The sequence below is a fragment of the Orcinus orca genome, chromosome 18, assembly GCF_937001465.1.
Source record: "Orcinus orca chromosome 18, mOrcOrc1.1, whole genome shotgun sequence".
Lineage (NCBI taxonomy): Eukaryota > Metazoa > Chordata > Mammalia > Artiodactyla > Delphinidae > Orcinus > Orcinus orca.
The window spans coordinates 41,892,250-41,916,324 of NC_064576.1; positions in this window are offsets into that span (position 1 = coordinate 41,892,250).

A 24,075-nucleotide genomic window follows, 5' to 3' on the forward strand; every position below is an offset into this window, starting at 1 on the left:
GTGTAATCTTTATGAATATATTTATGAATACATTTATTTGGGGTTTTTTGAGTGTGAGTCCACAGCTTTTGTCAGGTTGTCTCAAGAATTGTGATTTCGACAAAAAACAATGATTGCTATAAATGCAATATTTGAAAAATCAGTGATTAATCTGAGACATATAACATTTAACTAAAAGGAGATGGTGCCAGGTTATGACAAATAGACTTCTGCATACCAGTGCTTCTTAAATGTTAAAGGCTTAAAGATGGCAGAAGAGTAAGACGTGGAGATCACCTTCCTCCCCAAAAGTACGTCAGAAATACATCTACATGTGGAACAACTCCTACAGAACACCTACTGAACACTGGCAGAAGACCTCAGACCTCCCAAAAGGCAAGAAACTCCCCCATGTGCCTGGGTAGGGCAAAAGAAAAAAGAAAAAACAGAGACAAAGGAATAGGGATGGGACCTGAACCAGTGGGAGGGAGCTGTGAAGGAGGAAAGGTTTCCAAACACTAGGAAGGCCCTTCATGGGCAGAGACTGTGGGTGGAGGAAGGGGGGAGCTTCAGAGCCATGGAGGAGAGCTCAGCAACAGGGGTGCAAAGGGAAAAGCAGAGAGATTCCTGCATAGAGGATTGGTGCTGACCAGCACTCACCAGCTCAAGGGGCTTGTCTGCTCACCCACCGAGGCAGGCGTGGGCTGCGAGCTGAGGCTCCGGCTTCAGTCGGATCCCAGGGCAAGGACTGGGGTTGGCTGCATGAACACAGCCTCAAGGGGACTAGAGCCCCACAGCTAGCTGGGAAGGAGTCCTAGAAAAGGTCTGGAACTGCCTAAGAAGCAAGAGACTTTCTTGCCTCTTTGTTTCCTTGTGCACGAGGAGAGGGGAATAAGAGCGCCACATAAAGGAGCTCCAGAGACGGGCGCGAGCAGCAGCTAGCAGCATGGACCACAGAGACGGGCATGAGATGTTAAGGCTGCTGCTGCAGCCACCAAGAAGCCTATGTGCAAGCACACGTCACTCTCCACACCTCCCCTCCCAGGAGCCTGCCAGGGTCCCGTGATCCAGGGACAACTTACCTGGGAGAACACATGGTGCACCTCAGTCTGTTGCAACGTCATGCCTGCCTCTGACGCCGCAGGCTCACCCCACACTCTGTACCTCTCCCTCCCCCTGGCCTGAGTGAGTCAGAGCCCCTGAAGCAGCTGCTCCTTTACCCTCATCCTGTCTGAGCGAAGAACAGATGCCCTCAGGTGACCTATATGCAGAGGCGGGGCCAAATACAAAGCTGAATCCCAGGAGCTGTGCAAACAAAGAAGAGAAAGGGAAATCTCTCCCAGCAGCCTCAGGAGCAGCAGATTAAAGCTCCACAATCAACTTGATGTACCCTGCATCTGTGGAATATCTGAACAGACAATGAATCATCCCAAACTGAGGAGATGGACTTTGGGAGCAACTATATATATATATATATTTTTTTTTTTTTTTTTTTCCCTTTTTCTCTTTTTGTGACTGTGTATGCATATGATTCTGTGTGTGATTTTGTCTGTATAGCTTTGCTTTTATCATTTGTCCTAGGTTTCTCTATGTCCATTTTTTTGTTTGTTTGCTTGATTTTTTAGTATAGTTTTCAGTGTTTGTGAACATTGGTGGATTTATTTTTTGGTTTGGTTGTTCTTTCTTTCTTTCTTTCTAATTACTTAAAAAAATTTCTTTAATAATTATTTTTTGTTTGTTATTTTAATAAGTAATTTTTACTCTTTCTTTCTTTCTTTCTTTCTGTCTTTCTTTCTTTCTTTCTTTCTTTCTTTCTCCCTTTTATTCTGAGCTGTGTGGATGATAGGCTCTTAGTGCTCCAGCCAGGCATCAGGGTAGTGCCTCTAAGTTGGGAGAGCCAAGTTCAGGAAATTGGTCCACCAGAGATGTCCCAGCTCCATGTAATATCAAATGGCAAAAATCTCCCAGAGATCTCCATCTCAACACCAAGACCCAACTCCACACAATGACCAGCAAGCTAAAGTGCTGGACAACCTATGCCAAACAACCAGCAAGACAGGAACACAACCCCATCCATTAGCAGAGAGGCTGCCTAAAATCATAATAAGTCCACAGACACCCAAACAAACACCACCAGACGTGGACCTGCCCAACAGAAAAACAAGATCCAGTCTCATCCACCAGAGCACAGGCACTAGTCTCCTCCACCAGGAATCCTAAACAACCCACTGAACCAAACTTAGTCACTGGGGGCAGACAGCAAAAACAATGGGAACTACGAACCTGCAGCCTGAGAAAAGGAGACCCCAAACACAGTAAGTTAAGCAAAGTGAGAAGACAAAGAAACACACAGAAGATGAAGAAAGAAGGTAAAAACCCACCAGACATAACAAATGAAGAGGAAATAGGCAGTCTACCTGAAAAAGAATTCAGAATAATGATAGTAAAGATGATCCAAAATATTGGAAATAGAATGGAGAACATACAAGAAATGTTTAACAATGACCTGGAAGAACTAAAGAGCAAACAAACAGTGATGAACAGCACAATAAATGAAATTAAAAATTCTCTAGAAGGGAAAAACAGAAGAATAACTGAAGCAGAAGAACAGATAAGGGACCTGGAAGATAAAATAGTGGAAATAACTACTGCAGAGAAGAATAAAGAAAAAAGAATGAAAATAATTGAGGACAGATTCAGAGACCTCTGGGACAACATTAAACGCACCAACATTCGAATTATAGGGGTCCCAGAAGAAGAAGAGAAAAAGAAAGTGACTGAGAAAATATTTGAAGAGATTATAGTTGAAAATTTCCCTAATATGGGAAAGGAAATAGTTAACCAAGTCCAGGTAGCATAGAGTACCATAAAGGATAAATTCAAGGAGAAACATGACAAGACACATATTAATCAAACTATCAAAATTAAATACAAAGAAAAAATATTAAAAGCAGCAAGGGAAAAACAACAAATAACGTACAAGGGAATCCCCATAAGGTTAATGGCTGATCTTTCAGCAGAAACTCTGCAAGTCAGAAGGGAGTGGCAGGACATATTTAAAGTGATGAAAAAAAAAAAAAAACTACAGTCAAGGTTACTCTGTCGAGCAAGAATCTTATTTAGATTTGATGGAGAAATTAAAACCTTTACAGACAAGCAAAAGCTAGGAAAAATAAGCACCACCAAACCAGCTATACAACAAATGCTAAAGGAACTTGTCCAGGCAAGAAACACAAGAGAAGGAAAAGACCTACAATAACAAACCCAAAACAATTAAGAAAATGGGAATAGGAACATACATATTGATAATTACCTTAAATGTAAATGGATTAAAGGCTCCCACCAAAAGACATAGACTGCCTGAATGGATACAAAAACAAGACCTGTATATATGCCGTCTGCAAGAGACCCACTTCAGACCTAAGGACACACACAGACTGAACATGAGGGGAAGGAAAAAGATACTCCATGCAAATGGAAATCAAAAGAAATATGGACTAGCAATTCTCATATCAGATAAAATAGACTTTAAAACAAAGACTATTACAAGAGACAAAGAAGGGCACTACCTAATGATAAAGGGATCAATCCAAGAAGAAGTTATAACAATTGTAAATATTTATGCACCCAACATAGGAGCACCTCAATACATAAGACAAATACTAACACCAATAAAAAGGGAAATAGATAGTAACACAATCATAGTAGGGGACTTTAACAGCCCACATCCACCAATGGAAAGATCATCCAAAATGAAAATAAATAAGGAAACACAGCTTTAAATGATACACTAAACAAGATGGACTTAATAGATATTTATAGGACATTCCATCCAAAAACAACAGAATACACATTCTTCTCAAGGGCTCATGGAACATTCTCCAGGATAGATCATATCTTGGGTCACAAATCAGGCCTTGGTAAATTTAAGAAAATTAAAAGCATATCAAGTATCTTTTCTGACCACAAAACTATGAGATCAGATATCAATTAGAGGAAAAAATCTGGAAAAACACCCAAACATATGGAGGCTAAACAATACACTATTTAATAAACAAGAGATCACTGAAGAAATCAAAGAGGTAATCAAAAAATGCCGAGAAGCAAATGACAATGAAAACACAATGACCCAAAACCTATGGGATACAGCAAAAGCAGTTCTAACAGGGAAGTTTATAGCAATACAATCCTAACTTAAGAAACAAAAAACATCTCAAATAACCTAAACTTACACCTAAAGCAATTAGAGAAAGAAGAATAAAAAAATTCAAAAATTAGCAGAAGGAAAGAAATCATAAAGATCAGATCACAAATAAATGAAAAAGAAATTAAAGAAATGATAGCAAAGATAAATATAACTGGTTCTTTGAGAAGATAAATAAAATTTATAAACCATTAGCCAGACTCATCAAGAATAAAAGGGAGAACTCAAATCAATAGAATTAGAAATGAAAAAGGAGAAGTAACAACTGACACTGCAGAAATACAAAGGATCATGAGAGATTACTACAAGCAGCCCTATGCCAACAAAATGGACAACCTGGAAGAAATGGTCAAATTCTTACAAATGCACAACCGTCCGAGACTGAACCAGGAAGAAATAGAAAATATGAACAGAGCAATCACAAGCACTGAAATTGAGACTGTGATTAAAAATCTTCCAACAAATGAAAGCCCAGGACCAGATGGCTTCACAGGCGAATTCTATCAAACAATTAGAGAAGAACTAACACCTATCCTTCTCAAACTCTTCCAAACTATAGCAGATCGAGGAACACTCCCAAATGCATTCTAAGAGGCCACCATCACCCTGATTAAAAAAAACAGACAGAGATGTCACAAAGAAAAAAAAAAACTACAGGCCAATATCACTGATGAACGTAGATGCAAAAATACTAGCAAACAGAATCCAACAGCAAATTTAAATGATCATACACCATGATCGAGTGGGTTTATCCCAGGAATGCAAGGATTCTTCAATATATGCAAATCAATCTATGTGATACACCATATAAACAAATTGAAGGAGAAAATCCACATGATCATCTCAATAGAAGCAGAGAAAGCTTTCAACAAAATTCAACACCTTTTTATGATAAAAAACCCTCCAGAAGGTAGGCATAAAGGGAACTTTTACCTCCATATAACAAAAGCCATATAAGACAAACCCACAGCCTAACATCACCCTCAATGTTGAAAAACTGAAACCATTTCCACTAAGATCAGGAACAAGACAAGGTTGCCCACTCTCACCACTCTTATTCAACATAGTTTTGGAAGTTTTAGCCACAGCAATCAGAGAAGAAAAGGAAATAAAAGGAATCCAGATCGGAAAAGAAGAAGTAAAGCTGTCACTGTTTGCAGATGACATGATACTATACATAGAGAATCCTAAAGATGCTACCAGAAAACTTCTAGAGCTAATCAATGAATTTGGTAAAGTAGCAGGATACAAAATTAATGCAGAGAAATCTCTTCATTCCTGTACACTAATGATGAAAAATCTGAAAGTGAAATTAAGAAAACACTCCTGTTTACCACTGCAACACAAAGAATAAAATACCTAGGAATAAACCTACCTAATGAGACAAAAGACCTCTATGCAGATAACTATAAGACACTGATGAAATAAATTAAAGATGATACAAAATGATAGAGAGATAGACCATGTTCTTGGATTGGAAGAATCAACATTGTGAAAATGACTTTTCTACCGAAAGCAATCTACAGCTTCAATGCAATCCCTATCAAACTACCACTGGCAGTTTCCACAGAACTAGAACAAAAATTGCACAGTTTGTATGGAAACACAAAAGACCCTGAATAGCCAAAGCAATCTTGAGAAAGAAAAACAGAGCTGGAGGAATCAGGCTACTGGACTTCAGACTATACTACAAAGCTACAATAATCAAGACAGTTGGTACTGGCACAAAAACAGAAATACACATCAGTGGACAGGATAGAAAACCCAGAGATAAACCCATGCACATATGGTCACCTTATCTCAGGTAAAGGAGGCAAGAATACACAATGGAGAAATGAGAGCCTCTTCAATAAGTGGTGCTGGGACAACTGGACAGCTACATGTAAAAGAATGAAATTTGAATACTCCCTAACATCATACACAAGATAAACTCAAAATGGATTAAAGACGTAAATGCAAGGCCAGACACTATCAAACTCTTAAAGGAAAACATAAGCAGAACACCCTATGACATAAATCACAGAAGGATCCTTTTTGACCCACCTCCAACAGAAATGGAAATAAAAACAAAATTAAACAAATGGGACCTAATGAAACTTACAATCTTTGGCACAACAAAGGAAACCATAAACAAGATGAAAAGACAATCCTCAGAATTGGAGAAAATATTTGCAAATGAAGAAACTGACAAAGGATTAACCTCCAAAATTTACAAGCAGCTCATGCAGCTCAATATCAAAAAAACAAAAAACCCAATGCAGAAATGGGCAGAAGACCTAAACAGACATTTCTCCAAAGAAGATATACAGATTGCCAACAAACACATGAAAGAATGCTCAACATCATTAATCATTAGAGAAATGCAAATCAAAACTACAATGCAATACCTTCTCACACCAGTCAGAATGGCCATCAAAATGCTGGAGAGGGTGTGGAGAAAAGGAAACCCTCATACACTGTTGGTGGGAATGTAAATTGATACAGCCACTATGGAGAACAGTATGGAGGTTCCTTAAAAAACTAAAAATAGCATTACCATACCACTACTGGGCATTTACCCTGAGAAAACCATAATTCAAAAAGGGTCATGTACCACCATGTTCATTACATCTCTATTTACAATAGCCAGGACATGGAAGCAATATAAGTGTCCATCAACAGATGAATGGATAAAGAAGATGTGGGACATATATACAATGGAATGTTGCTCAGCCATAAAAAGAAACGAAATTGAGTTATTTGTAGTGAGGTGGATGGACATAGTGTCTGTAATACAGAGTGAAGTAAGTCCGAAAGAGACAAACAAATTCCATATGCTAACGCATGTATGTGGAATCTAAAAAAAAAAAAAAAAAAAGGTCATGAAGAACCTAGGGCCAAACGGGAATAAATAAAGACACAGACTTACTAGAGAATGGACTTGAGGACATGTTGAGGGGGAAGGGTAAGCTGGGACAAAGTGAGAGAGTGGTAGTATATATATGGACATATATACACTACCAAATCTAAAATAGATAGCTAGTGGGAAGCAGTCACATAGAACAGGGAGATTAGCTCCGTGGTTTGTGACCAGCTAGAAGGGTGGGATAGGGAGGGTGGAAAGGAGGGAGGGAGATACAAGAGGGAAGAGATGTGGGGATATATGTATATGTATAACTGATTCACTTTGTTATAAACAGAAACTAACACACCATTGTAAAGCAATTATACTCCAATAAAAATGTTTTTAAAAAGTTAAATGCTTAGAATATTCATGTTTAATGCATTCCCCAGTTATAATTACTTAGGTTGTTTGCAGACCAAACTTTAAGCTTAGTGTTTTAGAGTCTCCGAGGGTTAACTGGTTATCATTTGGTATAATTAAGTGTCCAGAAGATGTCTCACAATAGTTTTACGTAAATTATATGGCAGTCAAAAAAGTATGGACAAAAGCAACTGCCAGAATGAGAGAATTCTGATCTGTTTTTCTTCTGCTGCTGTTGTTAAATGAGCTACCAAGAGCAGATAAGAAGGAGTATCTATACACCTTGATGTTCACTTTGTGTTTATTTATCTAGTTAATAAAACTTTATTGAGACACTTCTAAAACGCTATTGAGACACTCTGAGATGCCAAGAATAGATATCAGTGAACAAAATCATGAAGCTATCCTGCTTCCATTTGAATATAGTAAGAAAGACAGATATTCCAATTGTAAGTAGAAGTTTGATAACTTCATAGTTGTTTAATCATCTAATGCATAGTTATTGCATAGTTAAGGTTATAATTCCTTGGAGTTGTAAGTTTCAAAGTTATTTCTCCCTGTGCTAATGTCTCAACTTATAAGTATAATTTTGTCTCTCCTCATAATCCTGGAAGACATTCATGGACAAATCCTGGGTTTTGTTGTTTGTGTCCCTCAGACCAGGATGCAGAATTGAACAGGATTCACTTGGGAGAAAGTGGGATGAGAAATTTCCTTTGACTAAGAGAATAACAATAATAGATGTTACTGACACTTGTTGATCACTTAGTGATGTCAGGCACAGAGCTAAATGCCACACGTACATCATGAGAGAGACACAGGTAAATAACCACCCAGTGTAACATAGAAAAGAAGAGGACACCTGGGATCTGAACTTTGGAAATTAACACCAGGGCCTCTGTTCCTCAGAACTCTGCCAGACTGAGAGAGGCAAATTAACCAGTGAACAACTGCCTTATAAGCAGGAAGGGTTTTTTGTTTGTTTGTTTTTTAATTTACAATTTGCTGGCCCATAGATATTTTAGTAAGATTAAAATGAATGTAAAACACTAGAAAAATAAAACTAAAAATATACAAAATAGAAGCCCAATTTCTTTTATATTTATGAAAAATACTTTTGCTCTATCAGAAGGCTGTACAAGTGAATCATAATTTATCTACATTTTTCAAATAATATAGCATTTAAATATATCTCATCAAGGACCTGCAACAAATAATTTGCAAATCAATACCAGTCCAGAGCTGTACCTTTGAGTAATACTGCAATAAATCCATCTCATGGTGATTTAGATTTTTTTACTATATATATTTTATTTCCCCATTGGAGATAAGCTGAGAGTTGGGAATCAAGAAAACACATGTAAAATGGTATAAGCCTTATCTGTATGTGGATATTTTACTAATTACAAGGAGTTGATATTTTCTGCAATGATTTCCTTTTGATCACATTTAACTTTAAATAATAATTTGGAAAAAGTCAATCAATACTAAGCTAAGAAGAAAAAAGGAAAGGGTTATTTTTAGTGCTGCTTTATACTGGCTCCTATCTATATCTACACTTGAGACAAAGTTATAAGGGCTGAGAAACTTACTCTTCTAACCAGACAGTGTGGTGGGAGAGGCAAATCCAAATGAATATTCCAAGTGAAAAGTCAGGTTCAGAGAAACTAGCACTATGAATTTTTTACCATATTATATTTACTCTCTGGAAAAAAAGTATGTTTGCTTTTAACAAGTATAGACAATCTCTTGCAATATATTTATAATACATCATATCTTTGTAAACCAAGGGCTCTAAAATGTCATCTTTAGTAACCTTCTGGATGGTCTTCCTCACCAATGGTGGGACCTGTAGTGACATGAAAACATATTATTGTTGCTTTCTGGCATCAAATATCATTTACCAAACAGTCTGTTTTGTGCCTATATTGGTATTAGAATTTTTTAATTTTTACTTTAATCTTGGGAAAAGCATGCCCTAATATGGTTATAATTACAAAATATAAGTAGTTATATATTGATGCTATTGCAGTTTTACAAGAAGCAGGCATTTTTTTTCTGGATTGATAACTTATATAAGATTAGTAGCAGAGAAAATTTAGCAGTTGTCCTTGAAAATATAATTCAGATTTTATTAATCCATAATTTGCAGACAGAAATACACTGAAGATGATATAGTTTCCTTCAAAACTAATGAAATGATGAGTAATTTTGATTAAAAAATAAGTTAATTCATACAAAGCAAGCTTTAGAAGGGAACTTTCTAAATGGAATCCAAGAAATAAGTATATTAAATTACTAGTAGCAGAAAAAGAAGTATGAAATAAAACTCCTTTCAACATTTTTTTCAAAATTTTTATGTTAATAATAGTTTTAGGCAATGTATTTTATATTTATCTAAGTATAATTTCATCCCAAGTGATATACAGCAAATATTTAGGATATATCTAATACCGTTTTAAGGAAATGAATGGTAATAGTAATAACATGAAACAACTGGGTAACATAAAAAGATTGTGATAATTTTTTTTTTTACTGCATAGATTTTATTTTTTTAAACAGTTGTAAATTCACATAAAATTTGAGTTAAATGTAAAGGTTTTTCCATATACCCCCCTCGAGTCCTCAGCCTCCTCACCACCCAGTTACCCCTATTATTAGCATATTGTATTTATGGTAGTACAGTTGTTATAATCAATGAACCAGTATTGATATTTTACTATTAACTAAATGTCCTGGTTTACAGTGGTGTTCATTCCTTGTCTTGTACAGTTCTATGGGATGTCTTGTATCCATCATTATGATATCATACAGAACTGTTTCAGTGCACATAAAACTCTCTCATGCTCCACATCATCTAATTTTCTCCAGTCTGGCAATCACCCATCTTTCTACCATCTCCATAGTTTTGCCTTTTCCAGAATTGCATTTAGCTGGAATGATCAACACTGCCTTAACATTCTCCTCAGCTTAATTAAACTGTAGACAGGTTTCTTTCTGACTATAAACCCCGAACATTCGTTTTCTTAGAGCATTTACTTTAGAAAACTTTAATTGTAAACTCTTTCTCTGCCCCTTTGAAATGTATGGACGTTTTCTCCCAGCCTCTAGCCAGTTTTACAATCCCGGGAAATGATTTTATTAATGATCAGGGAACCATTTCTTTGAAATGTAAACATGGAAGGAGATAGCAACCCTATCTTCCAGTCTCTGTTCCAGGGTTGAGGCATAACTTACATAGGCACCAATTAGGAAACACAGATGGCCTAATTAAAGAGAAAAACTTTTGTTCAGGAATAACATTTACTCAGGAGTAACTCAATGTGTTGGACACACTCATTGATCAACCTTCCCTCTAATTTCCTCCAGTAATTTTCCACTAGACAGCCCCTGTGCTTAAAAATCCTCCTGAATTTTGTTTCAGTGGGGTTGAGTTCAGTTTCTCTCCTCCACCGCAATAATCTCAATAAGTCTTTCCTGTCTGTTTAACTTTGTACAGTGCAAATTTTACATTGACAGAAACATACAGTATGCAGACTCAGACTTTTCGCTTTAACATAGTAATACTCATTGAAGGCTCTTCCCTGTCTTTCCGTGACTTGATTTCTTTTGATTATATTTTTTATATGAATGTATCATTTTTTAAAATCTATTCACTTATTCAAGGACATTTTGGTTGCCTCCAATTTTTGTCAATTAAGAATAAAGCTGCAATAAACATTCATGTGGAGGCTGTAGCTGGGTATTTCCCTTTCCCAGGTTGATTAGGCTCTTGTGAAACCTAAGCCAATTAAGCTCTGTCAAAATAGTTTTCCTTGAGGGAAGAGCTTTGTTAAGGAGAAGGAAACACTATGGGCTTATTTTAAAATGGTTACTTCTCCACTTTACCTGCAGGAAATACTGGGAATTTTTCTACTTTCTTTACCCTGAGAATTTAATGGGGTTTGTGGTAGTAAAACCCACAAAAGTGTGAGTTTTTAGCTTTCAAGCTAGGCCATAGTTTATAGCATTTACTCAATTACCGTTTCAGTGTTCCTCGCAATTTCTGGCTCCAGAAACAGATTCTGGTCCTGGTGAGCTGTGATTCTTCATATACAGTAGTCTTCCTTATCTGTAGGGGATACATTCCAAGAGCTCTGGTGGATGCCTGAAACCACAGAAAATACCAAACCCCATATACACTATGCTTTTTTTTTTTCTTATACATACATACCTATGATAAAGTTTAATTTATAAGTTAGGCACAGTAAGAGAATATCCAAATCTCTAGCATTGTTACCCTTGTGCTTTGGGGCCGTTAATAAGTAAATAAGGGTTACTTGAACACAAGCACTGCAATACCACAACAGTCAATCTGATAACCAAGACAGAGGCTAAGTGATTAAGGTGGGGGTGGTGCGTACAGCACCGATACAGTGCACAAAGGGCAGGATAAAGCAAGACAGCTTGAGATTTCATTATGTATTCAGAGTGGCACACGATTTAAAACTTATGAATTGTTTATTTCTGGAGTTTTTCATTTAATATTTTTGGACAAAGTTTGACCACAGCTAACTAAAACCACAGAAAGTGAAACTGTGGATGAGGGACTACTGCATTTGCCTATCTGTCCAGTTTTCAGGGCAGCAGCTTGCACTGTGACTTCGGTTCTCTGATGTATCTAAGAATTAATTTCCAGTTTGTTCAGTGTTTTTCTCGTTGTGAGGAAAGAAGGGATTATTCCAAATTTGTTACATGTCTGACCAGAAGCTAGAAGTCCTGATGACATTTTTAAAATAACAACAACGAAAAAAAACAACTGTAAAAATTACTTAAATTAAACTCTTCTTGTATCTCATATACATATTAACAAGTAAAGGAAATCAGTTCATAATACAAAATGCTATTCTGAATGATTAGCTAGGTTTTTCCTAAGAATATATTAATCAACTACAAGGATCATTTCTAAACAGAAAATATGCTTCCATGGAAATCAGAACACCTTGCTGATACTTATCAATCTACCAAGGAACTAGTTATGTGACCGTTAGCTCTCTGAGCATGGATTTTTTTTTTTCCTATAAAATCAAGGGAAATAGTTTAGACTGCATGTTCTCTAAATCTATGGTAAATGCTAATGGTCTTTAGCAAGTGATAGTCTCATATGCTGTCATTTAAGAAGACAGCCTATCTATGAATTTGTACTACTTCACTACAAAATACTGTTTTAAGAATGACTATAAACAGTTAAAATGATTTCCTTTATTTCCTTGATTTTCAGGTCCACTTTTATTTTCTTCATTCTCCTTTGAGATAGTTCAGTCAGCACTTTTACTATTTACAGACCAAGCTAAATATAGATGGATAAAAAAGGTTAACACAGAAAAGCAAAACATTTAGAAGAAAAATAGATCAGACATTTAAACTCATAGCTAAGGAAACTACATGAAGCCCTTGGGTTATATACAAAGGAAATAAAAAGAAAAAATAAGAGCACAGTGAATCTCATAACTGCAATACTTTTAGACACCAAATATTTCCTCTAGGGAATAATGACCCTAAATATATTTATAATCTTTATAGCCCTTGATCTAACCTACAATATGATTCATAGACACTTAAACCACTTTTTTTTTTTTTTTTTGGAGCGTCTACTCGCCTCAGGAATTCAGTGGCAGAGGATAGTGGTACTGATTACACTCTTTTAGAAATAGGTCTACTCTCAAATATCTTATCTCAGTCTGTTTATTTTTCTTTTTTTATTTGTTTTAGGTTTGGGTTGTTTGGAGGGAGCACTGCTATTTAGACCATTTTAGAAATTGCTAAAAACTTTAGTGATAATAGAACTAAAATTGAACACTGTAGAAAGGCAACTTTCAGACTCCTTTTGCACATCAAAATTACAAACTGCATAGTAGATTTCAGTTGCATACACAAATCACGCAATATAAAATTCAAATTCACACTCATAATAAACACATATTGGAAAAAACATATTTTTTCAGACTATACAATCAACTAACAGTCTTTGTGCTCTATTATTTGTGCACTTTAGGCAGTTTTCAAATACCAAACATGGTATATTAGAAATTATTTTTATTCTCTCTGACAAGTTTAAGGAGTTAGAAAAATTCAGCACCTTAAAGGACCAACCATTTTCTCCTCTCTAATCTGTTTTCTCTTGATTTAAATATCACTTATATTGTGAAGAGTCATTAACTGCCACTTCTCATATTTTAAAACAAAAAAAAGTAATGATTTAAGGAAAAGAGCAGCAAATTTGAATTTTAAATTGAGATTGAATGTTAAATAGTGGGAGTATAGGACATTTCAAATCTAGCTAAAAATAAACCTTCACTAAGACTTTATTTGGTAGTAAGGGAAATTGTTAGCTTAGACTGTACACACATGGCATCAAAATCTTGATTTTACGCTGTTAGTTGAGTTCTTTGGATTTATATATCCTTCCTTAACAATGCTTGAAGGGATTTGTTAGCTTGCTACTTTGGGACTGTCTTGTAAAACAAAATAAAATAAGCAAAGAAACATTCCAACAAATGTTATATTCTTAACCAGAAGTTTGGAATTAATGATATAAAATGTGCTAGATAGTTTTTCTAAATAGCAACATTTAGATATACTAAACAGAATAATTACCTATATAAAAATTTATTTTTTTAAAAAAAAGCATGGTCCTCACATTTACTTTTAGCATCTATTTAGGGCACATTAGTCAGCTTTTGCTCAAGTAATAAAAAAATCAACAAATCTCAGAGGTTTAAAACACTGAACATTTATTCCTTGGGTTCATTACATCAGTTTGTCTGTAGCTCTACTGGGCTTGCCTGGGATTTCATGGCCACATTTGGTTGAACCTGACTCAGTTCTACATGTCTTCTCATCCTATTATCACAGCAGAAGCCCAACATTCAAGTATGGATTCAGGAAGAAGTGAGTAATCAAACCATGTAATGATATTTAAAATTATAGTTTAAACATGTCATATGTCACATCCATTTGCGTGCCATTGGCTAAAGCCAACTATGTGGCTAGCCCAGAATCAGTGACTTGGTAAAATATATTCTTCCTGCAGAGACTCATGACAGCAGTGGGTAGGGAACTTAAAAGTGTGAACAAAATGCAAGCAAGTACAAACAAGAATTGGTACATCATATTTTGGTGTAAGACAGTTCTTACATGTATGTATATAATATTGGTGTTATATTATGCAATTATTTTCTCTTACAAGTGATTCTATTTTATGTAAAAATGTGTTTTTTTCTACTGATTTTGTCTTTTTTTTTTTTTTTTTTGCGGTACGCGGGCCTCTCAGTGTTGTGTCCTCTCCCATTACGGAGCACAGGCTCCGGATGCGCAGACTCAGCGGCCATGGCTCACAGGCCCGGCTGCTCCGCAGCATGTGGAATATTCCCGGACCGGGGCACGAACCCGTGTCCCCTGCATCAGCAGGCAGACTCTCAACCACTGCACCACAAGGGAAGCCCCGATTTTGTCTATTTTTAAAAATCCAAATAAGCAATCTAATAATGGTCTAATAATTACCACGGTCTGTCAGCCGTGGTTCTAAGATTTCTTTGATTAACATGAAACTCCCTTTACTCCTGTCCCTAAGTGTTCAGATAGCCATATGTGCATATGTGCATACACAGGTGCACACACACATAAAACACACACAATTCTGAATTATAAGATAATTTGATCTCTTAAAAAATTCTCTGAGTTGTCCAAAGCATTGACAAAAGCTGAATAATCTACCTTTCTTTTTGGCAAGTTAAAAAGTTGTTTTCCAATAAGAATATAACAAGAAAAAATTCCTCCATTGTACAGAAGTAATTAACTTTATTACACTACATGTGGAATAATATTAAATACTTTCTTTGATTGTAATTTCCTGTTTACTTATTTTATAACCATCTTGATTTGAACCAAACCAAATTTGAACCAAAAAAAAGTAATTAATTGTATCTAGAGCTTTGCAGAACCAGAGAGCTAAGTTGTTTGTTAGTTAAATAAGATCCAGGGGAGATTAGTGGGCTGATAAAAGCATCCACTGGAGGGGTCCATGACCCTTAGGTAGGATGAATTGTTAAAAGACAGAACATTGTGTGTGGTAAGGTAGAATGGGGACTTAACCTATTGTAACATGAACACTCAGGTTAATGTAACCTCATTAAGTCACATTAAGTGTGTATCCTAAGTATGTCATAGGCTGCTGTGTTTCACTTATACCATATATTCAAGGTAAAGGCCAATATGCAGGTGTTAAAAATCTTACAAAATTCTTATTTTTGCACAGGGATTGCTTATAAAATGTCTAGAGAAGACATAACAAAAATTACTAAGATATCATATTTGTTACTTTTCTGGGGACAGACATCAACCTTATCCTATGTAAAATGCATTCAGGCACATGTATTACATTCGAATTAGACAATTTTGTCTGAAAAATTAAAGCTACTTTGATCATTACCATTCCATGCACATAGTTCTTAACATTTGGTCTTTTCTGAATCTTTAGCTTATTTGCTTTGCTCACTTTGTAGGAGTGTCTAGTATATCTAACTATCTATTTGTGTAATGCAAAGTATATATTCACATATATATATATATAATGGTATATGTATACATATAATGGTATATGTAAACCTTTCTTGATTTCCGTTAATAACATGATATTATACCAGGATACTAATTTACATCGTGTTGCATATTGATATAGTTAAGAGATTTATCAATACCATGGTCTGAATGTTTTGTTTTCCCAAAAAATCTATATGTGAAAACTAATTCCCACTGTGATGGTATTAGGAGGTGGGCCTTTGGGAGGTGCTTAAGTCATGAGGGAGAAAACTTCCTGAGTAAGATTAGTGCTTTTATATAAAAGACCTTACCGAGCCCCCTACACCTTTCCACCATGTGAGGAAACAGTGAGAAAGAACTGGCTATGAACCAAGACAAGAGCCCTCAGCTGACAATGCTGGCACCCTGATCTTGGACTTCCCGACTTCCAGAACACAACAATTTCTGTTGTTTATAAGCTATCCAACCTCTGGTATTTTGTTATAGCATCCCTAACAGACTAAGACAAGCAGTTAAATAATCTTAGGGATAGTGAAATAATTGTTGAAAGGCAGAAAGTTATTGAATTTCAAAGATGAACTGCATTTAATTTCATGAGATAAATAGAATCTATTTTAATACATAGATTTATGCCTATGGACCCTTACACATTCTATAACAGCAGTCCTGGAAGATGCATGGCAATTTTCCAGTTAATGATTCTTTATTCATTGCTTAACAAAAGGAATTATTAAACCATTATTAGATGACACAACACAGATACAAGGTTTGCATCTTTTCCTTACCATGAGAAGATTTAAATTTTCCAGAGAGAGAGAGAGAGAGAGAGAGAGAGGAGAAAGAGACAGAGACAGAAAAACTAAGAGCATAAAGTGTTCCTATCTTGTTATATCTTTTTTTTGTTTGGAATTACAGCTTCACTGAGGTAAAACTGACAACAGTAATGTCATATATAAAGTGTACAACTTGATACATTTTTATATATGTATACATTCATGAAACATTTACCACAGTCAAGAAAACAAATATAACCATTATCTCCAAAAGTTTCCTTGTGTGTCTTTATAATCTCTTTCCCCGTCCCTCCCTGATGCCTAAACACTGTCCACAAACAAACCATTGATATGATTTGTATCACTATAGGTTAGTTTGCATTTTCTAGAAATTTATATGAATGGAATAATCTATTCTCTGGCTTCTTCTACCTAGCATTTTTATTTAGAAATTCACCCATATAGTTAGAATGTCTGTATTCATTCCTTTTCATTGCTGTTATATTTCACTCTATGGTTATACAAACATCTATTCCCTAGTTCACAGATATTTGTATTGATTTTAGTTATTGGCTATCACAAAAAAGCTGCTGTAAACAGTCATGTAAGAGTCTTTGCACAAATGTTTTTATTTCCATTGGGTTAAAAACTAGTACTGCAGTGACTTCATCATATAGTAAGTATATTTTTAACTTTTTAAACAACAGTCAACTATTTTCCAAAGAAATTATATCATTTTGCATTCCACCAGTAGTGTTGCTTCATATGCTTGCCAACACTTGCTATGGTCAGTCTTTTAATTTTAGTCATTCTAATGTGTTTAGTGGTATCTCATTTTGGTTTTAACTTACACTTTCCAAATATTTAGTAAAGCTGAGCATCTATTTTTTTTGAGCATTTTCCTTGTGATTATTTGTCATCCATATAGCTCCTTTTGTGAATTGTCTATTCAACTATTGTGCCCATTTAAGAAAATAATTATTTTTTAATTGAGTTTTGAAGGTTCTTTATGGATGGAAGCCCTGCCCACTCTGTGGCCTGGTTCTTCCTTTCTTTAACAGTGTAGAAAGAGCAAAAGTCCTTCATTTTGATAAAGTTTTATTTATCAGTTTTTCCTTTAATGGATTGTACTTCAGGTGTGCTTAGTTATTTTCTTAACTAAGAAACCTTTCTCAAACTTAAGGTCATTAAGATTTTCTAATGTATCTTCCAAAATTTACAGTTTCAGTTATTATATTTAGAAATATGATAAATACCAAACCACTTCTTATATCAGGTGGAATGTGAGGGAAAAGATTATTATTTTTCATATTGCTATCCAGTAGCTCTAGAACCAGTGAATTACCTTGGCAACTTTTTCAAACTAAACTGAACGTGTGGGTTTACATCTGGATTTACTATTCTCTTCCTTTCCTAAAATTAGTAATTTCTATCTTTTTTCCTAATCATTCTGGTTGGAATTTTACTCCTTTGATTAATCACAAATAATCAAATTTTGATTATATTAATTTTTTATATTCTGTTTCTCTGTTTTCTATTTAATGCTTTCTGTTCTTATTATTTCATAAATACTACTTACTTTGGGTTATTCTTTTCTAAGTTTCATAACATGCAATCTAATTAAGAACTTTCTAATCTTTAATATGTGTTTAGTGATATAAGTACCTCAACAAACACTGCTTAACTATACTCCACAATTCTATGTTCTATTATATTTGAATTCAAAATAAAATAATTGCTCTAAATAATTTCTTATTCCCATTTTTTATTTGACTCATGAGTTATTTAGATTTATTATATTTATTTTCCATAAAATGAGGATTTTCCAGACATCTTTCTATTACTTATTTCTAATATGGGTCCATAATGATCAGAAGCATATTGTAACACTTGACTTTTTAAAAATTTGTCAAAGCTTGTTGCATGGCTTATATTATGCTATGTTGTTAAATTTCTGATGTTCACCCTAAAATACATGTGCATTCTCCTGTATTGGATGGAATCTCACACAAGTGTTAGTTAGGTCAAGTTGATGAACAGTCATTTTCTATATTCTTTAAAGTTTCTCTCAAATTTGTTCTATCATTTATAGAAAGGAGATGCTGAATCTGACTATACTTGAGGTTTATCTGCTTTTCTTTGAAGTTCTATCAATTTTTTGCTTTGTATGTTATGTACTCTTGAGTAATTGACAACAGTATCCTTATGAAATTACTTTTTAATTCCTTGTCTGATTTAAATATTGTGTCTCCAGATTTCTTTTGTTTGATGTATGTTACATTTTTGCTCAGCATTTTTTTGAAAATATATTTTTCTTTATATTTAAAGAAGATTTCTTTAGATAACATAATGAGCATTTTTTCCCAGTGTGATAATCCCTGCCTTTTAATTAGAGTATTTACATCATTTCTATTTCATTTGATTATTAATATTATTTGGTTTTTCAGCCTTTCTTAGATTGTTTGCTATGATATGATTATGTCCTTTTTCAGGTTATTAGATTAACACTTTGTTCTGTTTTTCTATTTTTCATGGGTTTGAGAAACTTGATTATGATGTAGCTGGAAGTTTTCTTCATGTTCTTTTTATACTGTATAGGCTTAATTGAGCTTGTTGGATCAGTTTATAGTTTTCATCAAACTTGAAATGTTTTCAGGCATTATTTCTTTACATAATTTTTCTTCTTTGTCTCCTCTCCTTTAGGGACTCAATTAAGTATAGATTAGACTGCTTGAAATTTTCCCACAGCTGTTTGATGCTTTGCTTTTTATCTCTTAGGTTTGCTTATTATTTATTTATTAAGGAGTCTTTATGTTGGAAATTTTTTATTGTGTTGATTTCAACTTCAACTAACACTTTACTCTTCATTGTATAATCTGCTGTAAACCCCACCCAGTTCATCATTTTTCATTGTCCAATGTATCCTTTCTTGATCTATCTTGTGTTGCACTGCAATAATTTTTGTGTACTGGCCTGTTGAAAATAAAGAAGGCTCACAAATAGATGCCACAAACAAGAACGTAAAAAATATCATTGGTATTACTACAGTATGTTATGGTTTCTAACAATTTGAAGATGATCACAAATGAAGAAACCATTCATAGAGCAGCTTCTTGCTTGATGTGGGAGACATTTTTTTTCCCTGTCTTCTTTTATGAGAAAATGATAGAAGAAAGGAGAAAATGTATCTCTAGTAATGTTCAGAATGTTTAAAGATTTCAAGAAAAGATCCCTCATGTCCACCTTAAAAATTATGCAATATATATGATTATTCTTAATATTATAAATTAAAGTATTTCATACCAATTTTTTTCTTGGAATGTTGTATCTTTTGCTCACTGCTTTCTAAAACATAAACTTTTAATTATCTTAAGATCTGACAAGATTAAAGACTTCTCATTTATCTATGGCCATATGAATAATTTAAATAATAAATTCAATAATTTAAACTGACTGCAGTTGGGGTTTGTATTACACATCACTCGGAAAAAAAAAATTACTTGGGAAATGAAACACCACATGCTTTGAGAAACCCTCCAGTTCAAAATATCGAAAATTATAGAACAATTATACTTTCTAGAAAAACTTTCTTATGCAAATTAATGATAAACATGCAGGGAATCTCATACAGATAAAAAACTTGAAAAATTACATTTTTTAAAGGAGTGTATTGGCTCTGAATGTGACTTTTGCTTTACACTACTAAATCTGGTAGTTTAGAGCTTCTGCTTTTGCAATCCACACATGGCAGGAAGGTGACAAAGGCTTGTTCCCTTGTAAAGTGGGAAGTTGAATCAGAGACACTACAAATAAAACAGACACGTCTAAATGATGAAGACATCAAAACTTGAAGTTATAGTTGGTGGGAATAAAGAGAAAATAAAAAGATTTCTGAGAATTCCTAACTAAAAGGTTGTCCTCTAGTGAGGAAAATACCAGAATTCAAACTTCCTGCTTGCAAATAAATCTAAATATGCCAAGCTTGGTATTGTATTTAAATAAACCTGCGTTAGTGCACATAGTGTCCTGTTGCAGGATTTTGAAATGCTTCTAGAGGAATACACCTTATACACAAGCAACAAATATTTTTTACTAATCGAGAAAAAATTAAGTGCACAATAAAAGAAAAAATGAGAGGTAATCCAGTCAAACACAAAAGTATCATCCAAAAATATAAAATTGAGGAATCTAATTAAAACTGGAGGTATTGAAATAATCTGATTCAACGTATAGCTATTCATGCTTAATGTAATTAAAGACATATAGGATGGTGTCAAAATATTCTAGAGTCAATAGCTTTTCAGAGATGATAAATGAAGTTTTAAGAGCAGCCAAATTGAAAATTAAAAAAAAATACATAGCTGCTATTGAGAAATTAATTAATGGTTTAGTTAATATTAAAGAGAAAGTAGAAGTGGTGAAGTAGAAGATTATCCTGAAAAGATATAAATGAAGAATGAAAATAGAAAGGAAATTATGAAAGGAAAATTTAGCAGATATGTGGATTGAAAAGAACCAAACCTAAGTAGTTCTGGAAAAGGGTGTTTTGACTGGAAATTGTAATGCTAAAGACCAAAATAACTGTTGGTGAGTATGTTTTACATATGAACATGAGTTACGAATTCTGAGAGTATTTAAGATGCATTATAGAGTTGAACAAATAAGCAAATGAACTGCAGGTAATGATGGCCAAGTTTTTCACTCTCAGAGAAAGAAATTACAAATAGCAATGGGGAGGAGAAAGCTAGAATTAAACTTGTGGTAGTGAATTAGAGCTGGAGACACACACATACACTTGCCAATATATACATGTTCACATATATAACTATGTCAATCAATCAATCAATCATCTGTCATCTGTCTATCATTTATCTTTCTATCATTTATCTACCTACCCTGACTATCTTTGAGTTCACACCAGAACCTCTAATTCCAATTCAACATCCAAGGAGTTTTATCCTTTGTATGTATTATACTGTTTGTTTTTCCCAGTCTTCTCTTTTTCTATATTTGTAAAGCCTTTCTTTGACAATGAGAAATTTAATTTCCATCAACCCCAATATATTTATTTATTGCTAAATAACCTTATATATCCCAACCTAGCTAGTCACCTCCTTGATTTCTGGCTCCACCATTGATTCCTGATGCTAATGTGGTCTTTTTTTATGGCCCCACCATTTCTTTGGTCTCTAGCTATGCTGCCACCTCCAAGGGGAGAGAAGAAAAGAAGTATTAGGACAAAGGAAAGAAATGATTGGAGAAGCAGGAGAGCATATCCAGGTTTTATATACCTATAATTTTTTTTTAATTATCTTATTTTTCTAAGTTTCACAATCTATTCTTGTTCTATATTAATATAGCTCACAGAAAGTAAAACTTCATTATAATAAGAGGGTTTACCTCATTCTCCATAAAGAGTAGAATGTAGAATGTCCCAATTATATAGTCTGGAAAATGCAGACAATATCCTCTATCTTTAATCTGTGCTGATTATAATGAAATGACCCTTGCATAGCATACCTGGTCTTTCTAAGACAAAGGACTTGGCTTTTCTTGTTTCAAATTTGAAACACAGGAGTCATGGCCAAGACTGGGAGCCTATGTTTCAACTGTTTTCAAGTGTTTCAGCCCCATGGATGTGCCATGCAGTCAATTAAGTTCTGTTGAAGGAACCTGCAAATTCCTCTTTTCTCCTGATTTCTGGAAGCTCTCAAAAACTTTTCTGATTATCACATATACCTTTTTCTTCTGTCACTGAGGGACTTCTCAACCTAATAATCAAATTATATTTTTTTCTCTATAAACCTACAAATTTTAGGTATGATTTTTTTTTTTCCTTAAGAGTCTGGAAACTTTAATGTAAGCTCTGAATAGCACTAACACAACATAAGTTATTTACAGAAATGGAGATGTAGAAGGGATTGGCTAATTGCTTGGGATCAGAAATCATTAAGTATTCCAAAACAAACTTACATCTTACAGATAAACATAAATTAATATCTAAATACATATTCTAGAATTTGCTCTTACATTGTTTTTTTTTTTTTGGTAGGGAAGTGAATATTAGTGACAGTCCTAATATCGTAGGGTATTTTTTGTGTTTGGAATAGAAGAACTATTAAGCAAAAACATGGTCCACTATATGATGAAGACAAACTTGCAGTAACAACCAGGTATAAGAGCCAGGTATTTTCATAAAAATAACTGAAATTAATCTGAACATATATGAGAGATGTAATACAAGATGAGAGCAGTGAATAGAATTCAAAACAAAGAAAATAGTCATAAATGAAATCTTAGTAATTCTGTCTGAGATTCACTCTTTTACCTAAACCACTGTTTTTTTTTTGAGTATATGCTTCTTGGAACTCACAAAATTAATTTTATTTTAATCCATTTTACATTTTAGTTTAACTCTAGGCTTTTGTTTTTATTTGAAAGAGGATTTCCTTGGGAAGAATAATAATAAAGAAAATAATGTAAAATTTACAAAACTCACAGTTCTAGAAGCTTTTAAAAATGTCTGGCATTTTATTTGAATGCTATATACAGTGCCAAAGATCTAACAAAATATAATGCTTTACATAAGTTCTGAATATTAACAAAATTATTTTTAAATCAACTGACATAAAGCTTTGTTATGATTTTTTCATAGTTTGCATATTTTTAATTATTTTATTTTCAAATTATTAATATGTTTTGAAATACCTTAAATGGGTATTAAATGGATAATGCTCAGAATTTGATATCTTAGGCACTCAACTATTTTAGCATATTTTAAAATATTATTTTAATTTTATATGGCCATTGAGACCGATTTTGGGGAAAATTGATGAATCAGATGCATTTATAGTTATTCACCCCCTCAAAGTATCCTTTAAAATCTTCTATGAATAGAAGTAGTGAGATGGTGAATGCATGGAATTGGATTTTTAAATATAGTGTTGTTGTTTTTGTTGATTTTTCTTATGACAGTGAAACTTTATTTGCAGATATGCATCAAACCGATCATACATAAAGTGAAATCATGTATAAAGTGAAAATCATATATAAAGTGAAGTTTTCTACCTTATTTTAACTAATCCTCAATATTTCTGATAATATCTATATGTATATATATAATTCTGTTTATTATATATGGAATGATGACTTTGTTCTAATTTTACTTTGATTAATATTTCAAGTAGTAAAGGGGTTCTTGGGCTTTAATTCATAGTGAAGGACCTAAATTATCTGTAGTAAATCAACACATTTAAGGCCTGATTCTTGTAGCAACTGCAACTTTTATATACTAA